This window comes from Euprymna scolopes, chromosome 22, assembly GCF_053919585.1.
Source record: "Euprymna scolopes isolate OS-2025 chromosome 22, ASM5391958v1, whole genome shotgun sequence".
NCBI classification, from domain to species: Eukaryota; Metazoa; Mollusca; class Cephalopoda; order Sepiida; family Sepiolidae; genus Euprymna; species Euprymna scolopes.
This window is the reverse complement of record NC_136503.1, coordinates 82,859,390-82,878,207: the sequence shown is the minus strand read 5'-3', so window position 1 is coordinate 82,878,207 and position 18,818 is coordinate 82,859,390. Positions and strand designations below refer to the sequence as shown.

The 18,818-nt window shown below is 33.8% G+C and overlaps 1 protein-coding gene across 2 annotated transcripts in view; it reads left to right on the top strand.

Annotated features, from left to right (window-relative positions):
• Nucleotides 1–18,818, top strand: part of LOC145243512 (disheveled-associated activator of morphogenesis 1-like) — a 415,531-nt gene that overhangs the window by 79,987 nt on the left and 316,726 nt on the right. The gene's annotated exons all lie outside the window — the stretch shown is intronic.

Below are 18,818 nucleotides of genomic sequence, written 5' to 3'. Positions count from 1 at the left end.
ATATTCTGAAATCCAGTTATTAGCTTTAAAAGCAAATGCTTCTGAACATTAAAATATGGCGTCACTAAGAGACATATTATTTTCCCCGTCGTCAAGTTTATTTTATGCATATGTCATTTCAGAGCATCCAAATATTTGCGTCTTTTACATTAAGATTTCTCCTAAAAATATAAAAAAGCAAACAAAAAACAATTAACAAAATACGTAACTGTATTTGTTAATTGTTTTATCACCATGACGACGACTATGACAACGATGATGACTATGATGACGACTTCTTTGTCAAAACATAAACAGACTTACAGTTTCTTGAATTTTATTAACATGATGACAACGAGGCAATGATGAGTTCATAGTCAAAACATAAACAAAATTACAGTTTTTTGAGTTTTTTTTTTTAATATTTGTGAGTTTTGTATAAAAATTTATCATAAGAAATACAAACAAAATCAAATTAAACACACTACGTGAACATTGGTGATGCTTCAAACCGCCACATTACATATATATTTATATATTGAAGAGTTTAGCTATTTGCGTCTTTTATATAAAGATTTCTCTTATATAATTGCGTTTTTTTTATTATTATTATTATTATGCCAAAAAAAAACAACAAAATACGGAAGTTTAATATGGCTATATATATTGACGATGTTAACTCGTGACTAAATTTGAAAATGTTTGCTCCAAAATAGTTACGTTTTCTTTTAATTATTATACAAAAAAAAACAAAAAAAAAAAACAAGCAAATACGGAAGTTTATTGAACGAAATAAAACGAATTTATTTTTTTTCCCAACAATCTTATTTCCACAACATATTTCTTTTTAAAAATTCCGTTTTTTTTTTCAGAACAAATATTAAAAAAGGCGCTATTATTTGGAAGCTATACACTTCAATATATAAATATATATGAAATGCGTTGGTACTTCACCACGGTACATTTATTTTACTGGGCAAGCAGTGACTCACTAACAACCATAGTTAAATTATTATTTTTATGTTTTTTTTTACAGGTGAGGCATACTTCCATTGGGCAACGCCGATACACGGGTCCTGCTAGTTTTGATATAAATCTGATTGATATAACGTGTACAATTTAATTTTAATCCCTTGTTTTAATCTGATTATCCCCTTTCTTGTAAACTCACAAATGCTGCCGATTTTTTAATCTCTTCTTTTTAATATTATTTGAAGTAATGTTGAAAAATATTACTTTAATCTCATTACAAACTTGATTTTATCTTTACATTTTGCCTGTCTATTTATTTTCCACTGCAGACCCACTAAAACCCAAGCCAATTATAAATTACTATTATTTGAGGATTGTTTATATATATATATATATATATATATATATATATATATATATATATATATATATATATATATATATATATATATATATATATATATATAAACATAACATAGGAATAATATGCTATAATATATTGATGTTCAATCTATAAAGTAGACCCTGGCGTTAATATCAATGAAGAGCAAAGGAGATCATTCCTTCCTTTTAAACTCTATGCAGGAAATAGTTTACTTTTCATTTTTTAGTTATTTATTTTATCTTTACATCTTTACAGTTTGAATGCACTGGAATTTGAAAATTATAACAGTTTAGAAATCAGTGAACATGCAGATTTTTTTTTTTATTATACACTAGCATTTTTTTTTATTAAACACTAGCAATTCAACCCGGCTTTGCTCGGGCCCTATGTACTGTTCATAACTTTATGTGCATATGTATATGTATATTAAAAAGTTTGACTTATGTCCAGGTAATCTACATCTAAAATTTCAAGTGTTTAGACCCAAAATTGGTGGAGGAGTTTGGTAGAGTCTGCAAAAGTCAACTCTTTCAACTTTGATCTCTTGGCAGCCAAAATTTCGCCCCAAAACTGATTAAAAAGCTTGCTGCATATCTGAATACATTTTATGTAGAATTTCAAATGTTTAGATCCAAAATTAGCTGAACAGTTTGCTAGAGACCGCAAAGGTCAAATCTTTTGAATTTTGACCCCTTCGCAGCCACATTTTCGGCCAAAAAACAAATAAGAAGCTTGCCCTATGTCTGAATACACTTTATGTAAAATTTCAAATATTTAGACTAAAAATTGACTGGGTAGTTTGATAGAGACCGCAAAGATCAAATTTTTTAAAACTTTGACCCTAATTTTGACTTCCTTTACATTTATTGTTTTGGTCTCAAATCAAATTAAAAAGTTTGATCCATGTTCAAGTAACCTACATCTAAAATTTTAAATGTTTAAATCCAAAATTGGCGGAGGAATTTGGTAGAGTTTTCAAAGGTCAAATCGTTGAACTTTGACCTCTTGACAGCCAAATATCTTGCCGAAAACTGATTAAAAAGATTTTTCCAAATCCAAATCTCAATACCCCTTATGTCAAATTTCGAGTCTGTAGACTGAAAATTGACAGAAGTTTGGTAGGGAAATGTACACACAGAGACACACAGACAGACACTTTCACTTTTATAGATATATAGATTTATTTAATTAATTTCTAATTGTCGACCTATATAAGAGTTTTCATCAGAAAATTACAGACAATATGTTTTTCTTTTTTTTCTTTTTTTCTTTTTTCTTTTCAAGCGGTATGTTGTCATTTAGTCATGATCTTCTGTTCTTATACAGATTGAGATTTTTGGTTATCCTGACGCTCCGCACTTCTTTGTTTACCTTGGAAGTGACGTCACACAAATCTTATAACACGGATGGCTACAATTGTAAAAATAATTTGTTTTATTTTTCTTTCATTTTACACACATTTTACACACATTTACAACAGAGCAGAAAATCACTAAAGTCGGACATAAAAAATCTGGTTATGGGCTGAAAATTAAAATTTAAATAAATAAATATGTTTGGTCTGTGAATCGTTATGTTTGAAATCTTAATGCATTGAAACAGTGGAAATAGTTTTACTATTAACTTACTACAATGCTAACGTCCACATTTTAGTCTTCTGTCGAGAACATGTTCATCAGTTAATCAATTTGTTTTCTTATTTCGGCACCCCAAATATCTCCCGACCTGATCCAAAGCTCAATCTGTCTTCAATTATCCCTTACTGGAAACTGCACGCAACTAGGTCAAAATCTATTCCCTCTAACACTTATCATTAGCAAGTTTTTGATCTTGAAGTAGTAATTTTATTTCAGTTTTTAGCTCTTTACATCAAGTGACTTGTCTGGAGCGATTTCATAAAACTGTTGCAAACTCAAGACTGTCTGTAAACTATCGCAAAACTATCTAAATATAATGATTCTATATCGTATCCTTTTTCCCAGTTACCTGCTACGCCTTCATTAACTATGTTATTTCAGCTTTCTTTTGTATGCCTTTGTGAACAATTTCCTTTCCATTATCTTTCTACTGACCTCACTGCTTAACACACTCCTGGTCAACTTATTTCCTCTTTTTGTTATAGTTTCTTTTACTTCCTAACAATTTGGGGTGCAGACGTCGATAATATTACATTAACATGGAAAAGAGTATGACGTTTCTGAAACAGTAGATAATATATACAAGTAATAAGTATAAACATTAATATATATAGATAGATATACGTTAATATATAGTAATAATTAGTAATAAATAGTGATATTTACAAGTAAAAAAAATAGGTTTAAGGCTCCTAAAATTCGTACCAGAATTGTCCACACAGCGGTTGGAGTACTTGAGAAAATCAATTGTAAAAGTGATATTCTCCTGAAGGTTGAAGGTTCAATCCTCAGTGTTGGCGACCGAAAAATACAATTACAAATTACTTTGGACCTCTATCCAGTCATGGCTGATGGAACAAAAGAATGCTACCCCCGTGAAGTAAATAAAGGATTCCGCTCAAAATTCCGTCCAAATTCCCGAATTCAATAGAAACATTCCCAAGTTTGACAAGATACACCTGAAGAAGGTCAGAGGTTAGATCGACCGAAACGTTGTGAAAATGACGCTCAAGATGAGAACAATAGTCCAATGAATCCAAATAATACGAACATGCAGAAGAGTAATCTTTTTTGAGACCCTGAATTGTCGAATACTTCTGCACGTAACCATATGAAATATGAAAATCATGTGACTTCTGAACATTCTCTCATGTGAGCACTTTCTTGTCTAAACAGATTTTACAATCGACTTCGAAATCTAGTGGAGAATAATTTTTTCTGTCTTTCTAGTTTGAATGTCAGTTTCAATAAATTATTTTATCTTTTCCACCCACGATTTTTCTAATCACCTTCAACAGTGTGTCGCACGTGTGTCCATCTCCATAACACCTTATTCCAACTCAGCCTCCTGTTCTATCCACGGTTCCTTTTATGCATCTGGTATAGTCTCATTTGCATAGAGTTTGTGTTACTCATGCGTGATCATTTAGTATAACAAAAGCAACTGCAAGTCGACATTTTTTTTTTTTTTTTTGTCAAGTGACCGAACTCTACAAAACACACACACACAAACTATCCTAGTAAGTTACAAGTTTCTCAAGTCTTCTGTAACCTCTTTCTCACACGATAAACATTGCTAGTCTCTGTCTGCTCTATCATTATTTTCATGAACGGAGCTCGGCTGAGCTCCAATCTCTGGTTCCTTCTCGTAAGACATTCACAGCAAGAACTCATTTTCTATCACAATGGAAAAAACTTTCCTTTATTCCTAAGTATGCCTAGTGTCAACCAGAATCTACATCCACAGAGCTTAATCGTTCGTATGTGGAACACGTTATCACTTGTGTGCTTCCCTGCAAAATGCAACATAGTCGTCTTCAAATCCTATGTCAAATACTTGGCTTAGATTAGCATAAGCAGCCAAGCTTAGTTCATTCCATTAATGATTTTCAATACTCTCACAATATATATTTAATCATTTCATCTCATTAACACTTATCCTTGAGTGGCTTTTAACCTTCATAAGTGATAACTAGGGATAGGACAACAGCATATTCTTTTCATAGTTTGGAGTCTCGAGTGCGTATCTGTTGATAACTTATATTCTTTTATATAGAGTGATGTGGTTCTCGGTTGATTAACTGTGTTGGATATATATTCGAGAGTCAAAACAATGAAAAGAATATGCTGTTGTCATAGCCCTAGTGATGACTCATGCGTGAAAAAAAATGTTAGTTTCTGAAATAAATATGATTTTTTTGTCCGATAAGCTTAGAGATAATTTAGCTTTTATCAGAGGAAAGTTATCAGTATATTTGCCACTCAAATAGCATCATGCAATCATCTATCATATTAGCATTAGCAGTTTGTTTCATCCATCCATACATACACACATACATACATTTAAACGGACAGGTGAGATTTATATTATACTAGCGAGGGGTACCCGGCGTTGCCCGGGTGTTTGGAGGTGTGGGGTTAAAAAAAAAGTAAGTATGAAGATCGAACCCGAACCCTTGAAGCAAAGTTGTAAATTAAAGTGTGAAGAAAAAAAAAAAAAAAAAAAAAACGTGCGACTTTAACCATTGCCCCACCGCGACATGCTAATGGAGACACGTTTGAATTTATTTAATTAGTTGGATTTAGCAGGTGCCCGTTTCAATGAGTTAATGAGGTCAAGTTTGACTGCGGGATAGTATTCATTTACTGCTGAACGCTTTTTTTTCCCTCCCCCAAGATGTTATAGGAAAGACTAACCCACATGCGGCGAGCGACAAATATTGAATATTTATCTTCCTGAAATCGAGCAAATTAAATAGACAGGTGAGCTTCGTTGTTAACTGTGAGATATTACGATTTATATGTGATATAAAAAGTTGTGAAGCGAGCGACCGCTTCTCTGAAAAAAGCCTTTTGTTGACACACAGAGAAAGCGAACACACACACATACATACATACATACATACATACATACATACATACATACATACATACATACATTTTCGCTTTTATATATATAGATAGAAGATGGGGTAGGGTCACTAAATCAATCTGATTCCGAAGTTGATTTAAAAAGAATTTTTTTTTTTTTTTACTCTGACTCCTGTAAAAACTGCTGACTCATCATTTCAACTTTCACCTCAACTGAAAAAGTCCCACTCCAGAGTCCCTATTTATTCCTTCTCTCCCCCTGAGGGCAGTTAGACACAAAGTGGATTTTTAATGTGGAGGAAAATCCAGCTCTCAAAAAAAAAGGGGGGGGGGGGCTTTCTGGATTCTGCCTCAGTCTTGAAAGATTTGTTACTGATTAAGGACAGAAAAAAATGAACTACAATAACAAACAGATACCACACTTTATTCGTAGACAAAAGTATTATATTTTCACTTACTGATGGACATATAATCGTTTATACACTCGTGTTATTGTTGTAAATGCAGGTTCTTTTTATCTGCTGATAACCTATTTGAATGCACACAAAGATTTTTTTAAACATCGGAGTGACAGTCCACTTGTAAATGCATGATAGCGAACGACACAAATAGATAGACGTATAGTTTGTCTCATTGTACCCGGCCTCTCAGTGTCTTATTAATTGTTTACTAGCGAGGCCTGTGGAAATTCCACGGGGGATTCATTCATATGTAATATATTGATGTTGACATTTTGTAAATGTTCAGCGTAAATGGAAACGCTCTGATATTATTGTAGATCTTTTGTTAAAATTTCAAAAGAATTCATTTAAGCTAGCAGGGACGTCCGGCATAGCCTGATCATAAAGTACACTAAAATATGATATTTTAATTCTTTCAAATTTCGTATGTATTATTGTAGAGTTAATGTTCTATCGTCTCTTATATGTTATAAAGTTGCGATTTCAAAAATAAAAAATATATATTCATATGACTTTGATGTATCCGCCTGAATCGAAACTGAAATAAAAACTTATGGAAAAAAATATATACCTTCAGTTCCTTCAGCTTTAATTGAAACCGAAACCAAAACTTATGAATAATTCTTGATAAAATTATTTATAAAAAAAATAGATTACTGGAGTGCCATCAGCTATAATCAAAACCGAAACCAAAACTTATGAAGAATTCTTGTTAAAATTATTTATTACAAGAAATGGAAGTCCATAATAATTAAACGACTCGGATATAAGCGTGACACAGAAAATAAATAACACACACACTATCCTATTAATATATAGATAACTTACTATCTGTGGAACACATTAGCACAAGACTACTTCCATGCAAACTGCAACATGGACATTATCAAATTCAATGTCTACAAATAAGTGTCATCATTCATCAGTGTCAATCCTCTCATCATATTATTCATCATTTCAACTAACTATTCATATCTTTAACATTTATCTTCAAGTAGTTTTTAGCCTTGATGAGCAGTTACTCATTATTAAAAAGACGCACCTAAAAGGGGTTGATATGCCATAAAAACAAGCAAAACCAACCTATTTTATTGCGACACACCTCAAAAGATGGAGTCCACATTCCAGATATTGCGTTTCAGCTCTCGAGATTATCACTTCTGAAGATATGCCCATTCATTTTGGCACAGCAACGAAAATGTTCTTTCAAACTTAAGACTAATGCTACCATAGACTAATGCTCTCTGAAGGTACTGGCTTCCTAGTCTAAAATGCACCAGCCTTCGGGCCAAAATCACAGTGTAGTATCTGTTCTGATGTTACACTTCACCACTTCTGTCCTTGGTCTGTGGAAGAGAAATCCTTTATGACTGAGGCCATTTTTATTTTTGTTCCTATCCAGAGTGCCCCTTTTTGAGGAGCTGGATTTTCTCCACATTTAAAACCGACCATGTATCTAACTCTGCCCCGGTGGGGAGGCAAGTAAATAGGAACATAGGTGTTATTATTTTTTTTCCTTTACCTTAGCAAAACTCAATCATGTTCTGCAAAGCCAAAAACAACAAAACCAAACATCATGAATAAATATTTGAAGCTATAAAGAACTTGAGGCATAAAAACTTTTTTCAAAATTTCTGGATTCGGCATTAAATAACCTGAAAAGGGTTGATATGTCGTAAAACGAACCAATCAAACTTAAGTCAACCGACTGACAGAACTTTCCAAAATTTAATCTATTATCAGGCTAGCACAAAAGTTTTTGTCGATTTAAAATTTTATTTATAAAATGAAAAACTGTTTTTGAAAATCTTTATTCATAAAAATAACGGCATCTGCTTTTTATAACTTGATTCCATCTGTCAACGAGCTTATAGATGCCTCGTTTGTAAAATTCTTTAGCTTTTCAAGTGAAATATTAATCTAAATTCGTGGCGCCAATCTAAGGCCATTTAAATGGTTTTGTAATCCTCGAAATAAGTGATAATCAGAGGGAGCTAGGTTAGGAGAATATGCAGGATGGAGCAAGATTTCCCAACCAAATTCTCCTAGGATATTTTTAGTCAGTAGTGCTGTGTGAGGATGAGCATTATCATAATGGAAGATGAGTGCCTTTCTGTTGATTAAAGAAGGTCGTTTTTGGGTCAACATGGGTGAAAATATTGCAGATAAATATGAATAATGCATTAACAATCTGAAAGGAAAACTTATAAATAAATCATGGTGGTATGTTTAAGTAACAGATGTAGAAAAGAAATTATAATTGTTTAAAATGTCCCTTTTACAAACTTGCAAAAACTTTTGTACTAACTTGATACTTGTGGAACTGAGAATTCCTTGATGGTTTTTGCACAGATCTTCAGCTTGTGTCACTCGTGCAGAGAGGATTACAGTGTGAACTAATTTCTCTTCTGAGTGACACAATCTACAATCAGTTTTATTTTTAGGCTAATTTCTCCGATTGAGCAACTTCAAATACCCAAGGTAGTTTCATAAAATATATAAATTACTGGCCAAGTTTCACTTCCATACATCATCATAAACTGTATAAACATGCTTGATAGACTCTTTTCATTGATTAAGGGTGGTTACGTCATGCTATTGCTTTATAGTAAAAATAGTTCCCTGAACAGACTACATCCACTCTTGCAATCACACGAGCAGCTGATCCATCTTGTGCTCCCATGATATCATCCAGGAAACCAAACTTCTTGACAACCTCAATAGCTTCGTTATCCAAATATTTCTTCACATCTGAGTTTTCATTTGTGTCCATTGTCTCATACTTAAGCATATAAAGAGGGTTGCCTTTTTTCTGTTGTTCTTGGCCTTAGGGCTGGGATCAAAGTGTAGTATCTTTTCTGCAGATGCGGCACTTAAGGTAGTTTGTCCCGGTCAATGGAAGGGAAACCCTCTACACTGAGACAATTATTATTTTTGGTCACAACCAGAGTGCCCCCTTTTTACTCTACTTTTAGGGGAGCTGGTTTCCCCCCACATTAGAAACGACCTTGTGTCACATTTGCTTTCGTGGGGAAGCAAATAAATACCTAAAATTATTATCATCTCTTAACTTAGCTGTAATTGTAAGACCAATCTCTGGTCCCCCCCCTCGCCAATCTTTCACGAAAAATACCCTTCTAGTTGAATCCACTGTAAAAGATTTCCCCCACTCTTTATCTGTGCCTAAATCAAAACGTGGATTCCCTGAACAAAGCTTCTTTCTTAGAACTGCACGCCTGTGGAACTCTGTTCCGTTTGCCTGCTTCCCACCTGACTACAACTTGGATGTCTTCAAGTCCAACGTTAACAAATTCCTAATGAACCGCCCCCTTAAGTAAACACTTCATCAAATTTCCACACTAACGTAATGTACTTGCAATAACCCTTATCCCTGAGTGGCTTCCGGGCCTTGATAAGTGGTGATCACTGTGTAAAAAAAAAAAAAAAAATTCTACTGCACTGTTTGTTGACTAAAGATGATCATTTTGGGGTCTAAGTCGATGAGAATATTGCAGAAAGATATGAATTATGCTTTAATTATCTGAAGTGCCTGCTTTATCATTTTCATGGAAAGTGTTTGTTTGAGCTTCAATCTATGGTCCCCCCTCGCCAAACTTTCACGAGAAACACTCGTCTAGCCAAAACCACTATACATAATTTCCCACACTCTTTATCTGTGCCTAAACCTAAACGTAGATTCCATGAACAAAGTTTCTTTCTTAGAACTGCACGCCAGCGGAACTCTCTTCCGTTTGCCTGCTTTTCAGCTGACTACAATTTGATTGTCTTCAAGTCCAACATAAACAAGTTCTGGATGAACCATGACGTCTTTGCCATTGCGTCCAGAAGTGGCAAAGGTTTAAATTAAGGCTAGTCAATCGAAAAAAGGGGATGACTTTCAAAAATATCGGCTAAAAAAGCGACCTCTCCTTGTAGAAAAGTGCCCAGTTGAGGGTGAAGGAATTAATGTTTTTAGCCAATTTTTCGATATTTGTCGTCCGATCTTGTGAAAATCTGGCGCCTCTGTCGAAAGTTTTAAGCAAACATACAAACATACATACATACATACATTTAAACAGACAGGTGAGATTTATATTATAGATATAAAGAGCACTTGTCTGTGTGTCTGTCCAGCTAAAAGTCAAAAACTACAAAGCAAACACCCACAAAGTTGATACATTCTCGATCAGAGTTGCACTGGATGAATAATATATAAAATGTAGAAAAACATTATTCGTTCTCTTGGTCAGGTTTCATCAGGGGAAGTCGATTTATTAAATCTAGAAAAATCTATTATATAAAAGAGAGTTGTCTGTCAGTATTTCTAGCTAGATAGTAATAGCTAGGTGAAGGAGAAAGAGGAGATTTGGGAGAGGGAAAGATGAAATGGGGAGGGGGAAAGAGAGAGAGAGAAAGACAGAGAGAGGTAGAGAAATAGACAAATGTTACGCTTTTGCCTGGGTAGCCTTGCTAGTGCTATTCTAAAACTGATAATTATCATCCTGAAGCAATAATAGTAAATTTTAAAGACACAAAAGCACAATGTGGACACAAAAGAGGCTTGCTGTCCTATATATAAAAATTCATTGTAGCATTTAAGCATAGAAACATATAATATACAGCAAAAGAATGTCAGGAATGAAGTTACTCAAGCCAGTTATTATTGAGTGAGATCGACAGATAAGATATTAACATGTTTTTTTTTTCTTCTTTTCTTTTTTGTTGTTGTCGATCTACAATTCGTATGAATGACTGATCACTTTTTTCTCTCGGCCTAAAAGCATAGTTAAATTGTGACACGCTTCTTTAAAGGGGATGTGCGGGGAAAATTTCTTACCATTTATTTATGCAAAACTGTTTATATCCAAATTGCTTTCTTAAAAAGCATGCACATATACCATCAGTTTTCTCTGCTGCCTTCATTCATGAGTGTTTCAGATTTTGACAATAGTTCTTGGTATCAAACGATGATGAGCACTTTGCATTAGAAAGTGGGTTTAGGTTTACTTTCGGCAACCTCATAGTTTTCACTTCTCTTTTTTGTTTTGTTTTTTTGTCCTCACATTCCATGAACGATATTTTTCCATAAAGGGGGAAGAATTGCTGCTTTCTGGTCCGGAATCTATCCATATAACACTTACCGTTGTCTAGTTTTTAACCTTGAAATATTATTATTTATTTTTTATTTATTTATTTATTTTTTTTATCTTTACATCAAGTGGTTTTATGTCTTGTCTGTAGCGATTTCCATAAACAAAACGACTTCATATCTTATTTTCTCTCTCTCTCTCTCTCTCCCTCTCTCTCTCCCTCTCTCTCTCTCTCTTTCTCGCTTCTTTTTTCTACTCTTTCTTTCTCTCTCTCTCCTCTTTTCTTTTCTCTCCTCTTTCTCTCTGAGTGAAAATAACAGTAAGTCAGAACAATCGAAATAATACTAAATTAATATTTTAAGTAAGACATAGTAATTATCTTTTCGTGCAAAAGCGAAATCCAAGATCCAATTAAAGCCGCAAGGCGCACATGTTATTGCTGAAACAGCAATTACTTTGGTTGAGTCGGCTTTTTTTCTTTTTTTTTTTTTTTTTGCTGGCCCACACCACACCCCGAATAATGGCAGCACACGCACGCACAATGGTACTAAGCAAGGCTACACAAAATGGTTTACAAATCTTTATTTCAGTGTCCAAGACGACCATTTACTCGTGGACTGGAGAGCTCAGCCAAGTCCTACCTGAATGTTGATGCCCACATTTTCAACTTTCCACTGATACGTTTGTATCATACGTGCAGAGAGGACTTTGTTGCTAATTAATTTTCCCTTTGAAACATAAATATCAAATAACTAGACTTTTTAGCCCGTTAAAAATGGGCAAAAATTATAGCCCGTTTACTCAGAATTATTGCTTTATGCCAAATTAATGGTTTAATATGGTTAAATTTGCACTAATCTATGCATAAAATACTAATCCGTATTAATCCCCAACTGTGCATGGAAAGTTCACTGTACCTTATCATAACAAAGGTCTATACAAAATTTCAGCCAGATTGGTCCAGTAGTTTCTGAGAAAAAGTAAAATCGACAGACAGACTAAGATAAATATTATATAGATTGACAAAAACAAAATGTGACGTTGGGAGTCAAGGGAAATAACATAAATATGGTCACAGTGGGAAATCGGAAGCAAAACAAACCAAATAATTTAACTAGGCTTTTGGGATAATATCTTTTGGTGGTTGTGGTGGCGGTGGCGTAATGGTAAATAAAGTCCTACAAGATCTGCTATTGAGTAGACAAAGAAATAGGTTTTCATTGATTGTTCCAATTGTTCGTTTTGCTTGTACAAATGAGATCTTATTGTGTAAATTAGTAACCTGATTCTTTTTATTGATTTCAAAAAGCTTGAAACATGATCGGCTGCTAGTGAATCATGCCCGCGTTTTGTAGGTAAAAGATCAAATGTATTTGTAGATGCGTCCTAGCATCTCTAAAAGAGGCTCTATTCGTTTTGTCGGTAAAAGATCAAATGTATTTGTAGATGCGTCCTAGCATCTCTAAAAGAGGCTCTATTCGTTTTGTAGGTAAAAGATCAAATGTATTTGTAGATGCGTCCTAGCATCTCTAAAAGAGGCTCTATTCGTTTTGTAGGTAAAAGATCAAATGTATTTGTAGATGCGTCCTAGCATCTCTAAAAGAGGCTCTATTCGTTTTGTAGGTAAAAGATCAAATGTATTTGTAGATGCGTCCTAGCATCTCTAAAAGAGGCTCTATTCGTTTTGTAGGTAAAAGATCAAATGTATTTGTAGATGCGTCCTAGCATCTCTAAAAGAGGCTCTATTCGTTTTGTAGGTAAAAGATCAAATGTATTTGTAGATGCGTCCTAGCATCTCTAAAAGAGGCTCTATTCGTTTTGTAGGTAAAAGATCAAATGTATTTGTAGATGCGTCCTAGCATCTCTAAAAGAGGCTCTATTCGTTTTGGAGGTAAAAGATCAAATGTATTTGTAGATGCGTCCTAGCATCTCTAAAAGAGGCTCTATTCGTTTTGGAGGTAAAAGATCAAATGTATTTGTAGATGCGTCCTAGCATCTCTAAAAGAGGCTCTATTCGTTTTGGAGGTAAAAGATCAAATGTATTTGTAGATGCGTCCTAGCATCTCTAAAAGAGGCTCTATTCGTTTTGGAGGTAAAAGATCAAATGTATTTGTAGATGCGTCCTAGCATCTCTAAAAGAGGCTCTATTCGTTTTGTAGGTAAAAGATCAAATGTATTTGTAGATGCGTCCTAGCATCTCTAAAAGAGGCTCTATTCGTTTTGTAGGTAAAAGATCAAATGTATTTGTAGATGCGTCCTAGCATCTCTAAAAGAGGCTCTATTCGTTTTGTAGGTAAAAGATCAAATGTATTTGTAGATGCGTCCTAGCATCTCTAAAAGAGGCTCTATTCGTTTTGTAGGTAAAAGATCAAATGTATTTGTAGATGCGTCCTAGCATCTCTAAAAGAGGCTCTATTCGTTTTGTAGGTAAAAGATCAAATGTATTTGTAGATGCGTCCTAGCATCTCTAAAAGAGGCTCTATTCGTTTTGTAGGTAAAAGATCAAATGTATTTGTAGATGCGTCCTAGCATCTCTAAAAGAGGCTCTATTCGTTTTGGAGGTAAAAGATCAAATGTATTTGTAGATGCGTCCTAGCATCTCTAAAAGAGGCTCTATTCGTTTTGTAGGTAAAAGATCAAATGTATTTGTAGATGCGTCCTAGCATCTCTAAAAGAGGCTCTATTCGTTTTGTAGGTAAAAGATCAAATGTATTTGTAGATGCGTCCTAGCATCTCTAAAAGAGGCTCTATTCGTTTTGTAGGTAAAAGATCAAATGTATTTGTAGATGCGTCCTAGCATCTCTAAAAGAGGCTCTATTCGTTTTGTAGGTAAAAGATCAAATGTATTTGTAGATGCGTCCTAGCATCTCTAAAAGAGGCTCTATTCGTTTTGTAGGTAAAAGATCAAATGTATTTGTAGATGCGTCCTAGCATCTCTAAAAGAGGCTCTATTCGTTTTGTAGGTAAAAGATCAAATGTATTTGTAGATGCGTCCTAGCATCTCTAAAAGAGGCTCTATTCGTTTTGTAGGTAAAATATCAAATGTATTTGTAGATGCGTCCTAGCATCTCTAAAAGAGGCTCTATTCGTTTTGTAGGTAAAAGATCAAATGTATTTGTAGATGCGTCCTAGCATCTCTAAAAGAGGCTCTATTCGTTTTGTAGGTAAAAGATCAAATGTATTTGTAGATGCGTCCTAGCATCTCTAAAAGAGGCTCTATTCGTTTTGTAGGTAAAAGATCAAATGTAGTTGTAGATGCGTCCTAGCATCTCTAAAAGAGGCTCTATTCGTTTTGTAGGTAAAAGATCAAATGTATTTGTAGATGCGTCCTAGCATCTCTAAAAGAGGCTCTATTCGTTTTGTAGGTAAAAGATCAAATGTATTTGTAGATGCGTCCTAGCATCTCTAAAAGAGGCTCTATTCGTTTTGGAGGTAAAAGATCAAATGTATTTGTAGATGCGTCCTAGCATCTCTAAAAGAGGCTCTATTCGTTTTGTAGGTAAAAGATCAAATGTATTTGTAGATGCGTCCTAGCATCTCTAAAAGAGGCTCTATTCGTTTTGTAGGTAAAAGATCAAATGTATTTGTAGATGCGTCCTAGCATCTCTAAAAGAGGCTCTATTCGTTTTGTAGGTAAAAGATCAAATGTATTTGTAGATGCGTCCTAGCATCTCTAAAAGAGGCTCTATTCGTTTTGTAGGTAAAAGATCAAATGTATTTGTAGATGCGTCCTAGCATCTCTAAAAGAGGCTCTATTCGTTTTGTAGGTAAAAGATCAAATGTATTTGTAGATGCGTCCTAGCATCTCTAAAAGAGGCTCTATTCGTTTTGTAGGTAAAAGATCAAATGTATTTGTAGATGCGTCCTAGCATCTCTAAAAGAGGCTCTATTCGTTTTGGAGGTAAAAGATCAAATGTATTTGTAGATGCGTCCTAGCATCTCTAAAAGAGGCTCTATTCGTTTTGTAGGTAAAAGATCAAATGTATTTGTAGATGCGTCCTAGCATCTCTAAAAGAGGCTCTATTCGTTTTGTAGGTAAAAGATCAAATGTATTTGTAGATGCGTCCTAGCATCTCTAAAAGAGGCTCTATTCGTTTTGGAGGTAAAAGATCAAATGTATTTGTAGATGCGTCCTAGCATCTCTAAAAGAGGCTCTATTCGTTTTGGAGGTAAAAGATCAAATGTATTTGTAGATGCGTCCTAGCATCTCTAAAAGAGGCTCTATTCGTTTTGTAGGTAAAAGATCAAATGTATTTGTAGATGCGTCCTAGCATCTCTAAAAGAGGCTCTATTCGTTTTGTAGGTAAAAGATCAAATGTATTTGTAGATGCGTCCTAGCATCTCTAAAAGAGGCTCTATTCGTTTTGTAGGTAAAAGATCAAATGTATTTGTAGATGCGTCCTAGCATCTCTAAAAGAGGCTCTATTCGTTTTGTAGGTAAAAGATCAAATGTATTTGTAGATGCGTCCTAGCATCTCTAAAAGAGGCTCTATTCGTTTTGTAGGTAAAAGATCAAATGTATTTGTAGATGCGTCCTAGCATCTCTAAAAGAGGCTCTATTCGTTTTGTAGGTAAAAGATCAAATGTATTTGTAGATGCGTCCTAGCATCTCTAAAAGAGGCTCTATTCGTTTTGTAGGTAAAAGATCAAATGTATTTGTAGATGCGTCCTAGCATCTCTAAAAGAGGCTCTATTCGTTTTGTAGGTAAAAGATCAAATGTATTTGTAGATGCGTCCTAGCATCTCTAAAAGAGGCTCTATTCGTTTTGTAGGTAAAAGATCAAATGTATTTGTAGATGCGTCCTAGCATCTCTAAAAGAGGCTCTATTCGTTTTGTAGGTAAAAGATCAAATGTATTTGTAGATGCGTCCTAGCATCTCTAAAAGAGGCTCTATTCGTTTTGTAGGTAAAAGATCAAATGTATTTGTAGATGCGTCCTAGCATCTCTAAAAGAGGCTCTATTCGTTTTGTAGGTAAAAGATCAAATGTATTTGTAGATGCGTCCTAGCATCTCTAAAAGAGGCTCTATTCGTTTTGGAGGTAAAAGATCAAATGTATTTGTAGATGCGTCCTAGCATCTCTAAAAGAGGCTCTATTCGTTTTGTAGGTAAAAGATCAAATGTATTTGTAGATGCGTCCTAGCATCTCTAAAAGAGGCTCTATTCGTTTTGTAGGTAAAAGATCAAATGTATTTGTAGATGCGTCCTAGCATCTCTAAAAGAGGCTCTATCCGTCCGTCTATCACTTTTAAAAGGACATTTGCATCAATGGACGTATCGATTAATGGACGTATCTATACGTTTCTATAGCCAACCCTTTAGCGTTGGTCTGTCATGTTTCAATTAGAAATTTTCGTTGGTCTGTTAGGCTTAAATTTGAGCTTTCGTTTTCAACGGTCTGTCATGTTTAATTTGAATTTTAATTTTCCTTTGTCTGTCATGCTTTAATTTGGAATTCATTTTTCTTAGTCTGTCTTGAATGTAGAAATAAAAATGATCCAAAAAGGGGTGGCAAAACAAAACAAAACAAAAAAAAAATAATAACTATGAAAGATAAATGAAAATTATCCAATGGTGAATTTTAACTGTTAATGTCCTAAGCAAAAATTGGCAGCATCAATCCAGTTAGAGAAGCTTTGAATTTTAAAGACTGAATTGTAAAAATTGGTAATATTAATCCAGTCAAGATCAACAGAGGTCAGTTCTTTTCTCTAGTCAAGACAAAAAAGATATGACTGAAAAATTCAAAGAGATTCAGTAGATTTTACACAGTGATTCTGGTATCTAATTGGTTTGTATCCTATTTTTTTAGTTATGATAATAGCTCCGATAATAATAATAATAATATTAGTAATAATAATAATAATAATAATAATAATAATAATACATATATATATATATATATATATATATATATATATATATATATATATATATATATATATATATATATATATGTTAGCCGCAATGCAAACCCCATTAATATATTTTACCAAAATCAAATGACGCCTAATTTCAGAATCGAAGAAAATGCAATAAAAAATATTATACGAAGATACTTGACGCCTGTCGACAGTAATTTTAAAATTAAATTTATTATCTATTATAGGAAATTTCGAACACAAAACCTTGTGGTTAAAAACAACTCTTCACCGGCGATAAAAACGTTGGAGCAAACCAATGTAGTGTATAAATTTAAATGCTCTATTGGAGAATGTAACTCCAAAAATAATACATACATTGGGCATACAACAACAACGTTGTCCCGGCGAATAACTATGCACCTTAACGACACAAGCGCGATTTACAAACATTTAAAAAAAGAACATAGCTGTCCCCCCTCCAATGTTAGAAAGGTCCTCGTTGACAACACAAAAATTATACAACGGGAAAATAATGTAAAAAAAATTAAAGATACTTGAAGCGTCGTACATTAGAACTCTTCAACCTAATATAAATGACATTGCATTTCAAAAAAGCAGTAACGTTCTGAAATGTCTTGCGTAGTCTGTGTTGGACGGACTTCGTACATGGCGTCTACGAACTTGCTGGTTTTAACACTCGAATTTTTAATCGACTTTTATTCTTAATCGACTTTTATTTTAACTCATCACGGACTATATATATTTTAGTTTTCATTTTTAATCCTAATTTTTGCAATCCTGTATTTTTAACACCTGATGATGATTTGTGGACGAATCGAAAGCGCTCGTAACAGTAACATGTATGGATCCTTTATTAATATTTTTGATTTTGAAACAAAAAAGACAATACGAAAAATTGAAAAATTAAAAAAAAGAATTATAAGACAAAATGTCTCCGTTGTATTTAATAATATTTGCTTGAATATATATATATATAGTTTTTGTTGTTGATTTTTTTAAACGATATTAACGTTAGCGTCTCCACCTTGGAGATCCGGTGTTTTTTTTTTTTTTTAGAAAGTCGCCCATTTTTTATTTGGACGCATTTTTTATTTATTTATTTATTATTTTTTAAAAACAGTAATCTACGTACACGCGTGTTTCGGGGCCCTACCCTTCTTCAGTGTAGTCAACAGTCAAGCTACGCTGAAGAGAGGTAGGGCCCCGAAACATGCGTGTACATAGATTACTGTTTTAAACATATATATATATATATATATATATATATATATATATATATATATATATATATTCAGTCCAGCGTTTCCCGGGTGTTTGGAGGTGTATGTTGAGCCAAAAAAAAAAAAAAAAAAACGGTCAATTTTTTAAACTTTGACCCCTATTATGACCCCCTTAACATTTATTGTTTTGGGCTCAAATCAAGTTATTAAGTTAGATCCATGTCCAAGGAACCTATATCTAAAATTTCAAGTGTTTAGACCAAAATTGTCGGAGGAGTTTGGTAGAGTTCTCAAATGTCAAATCGTTGAACTTTGACCT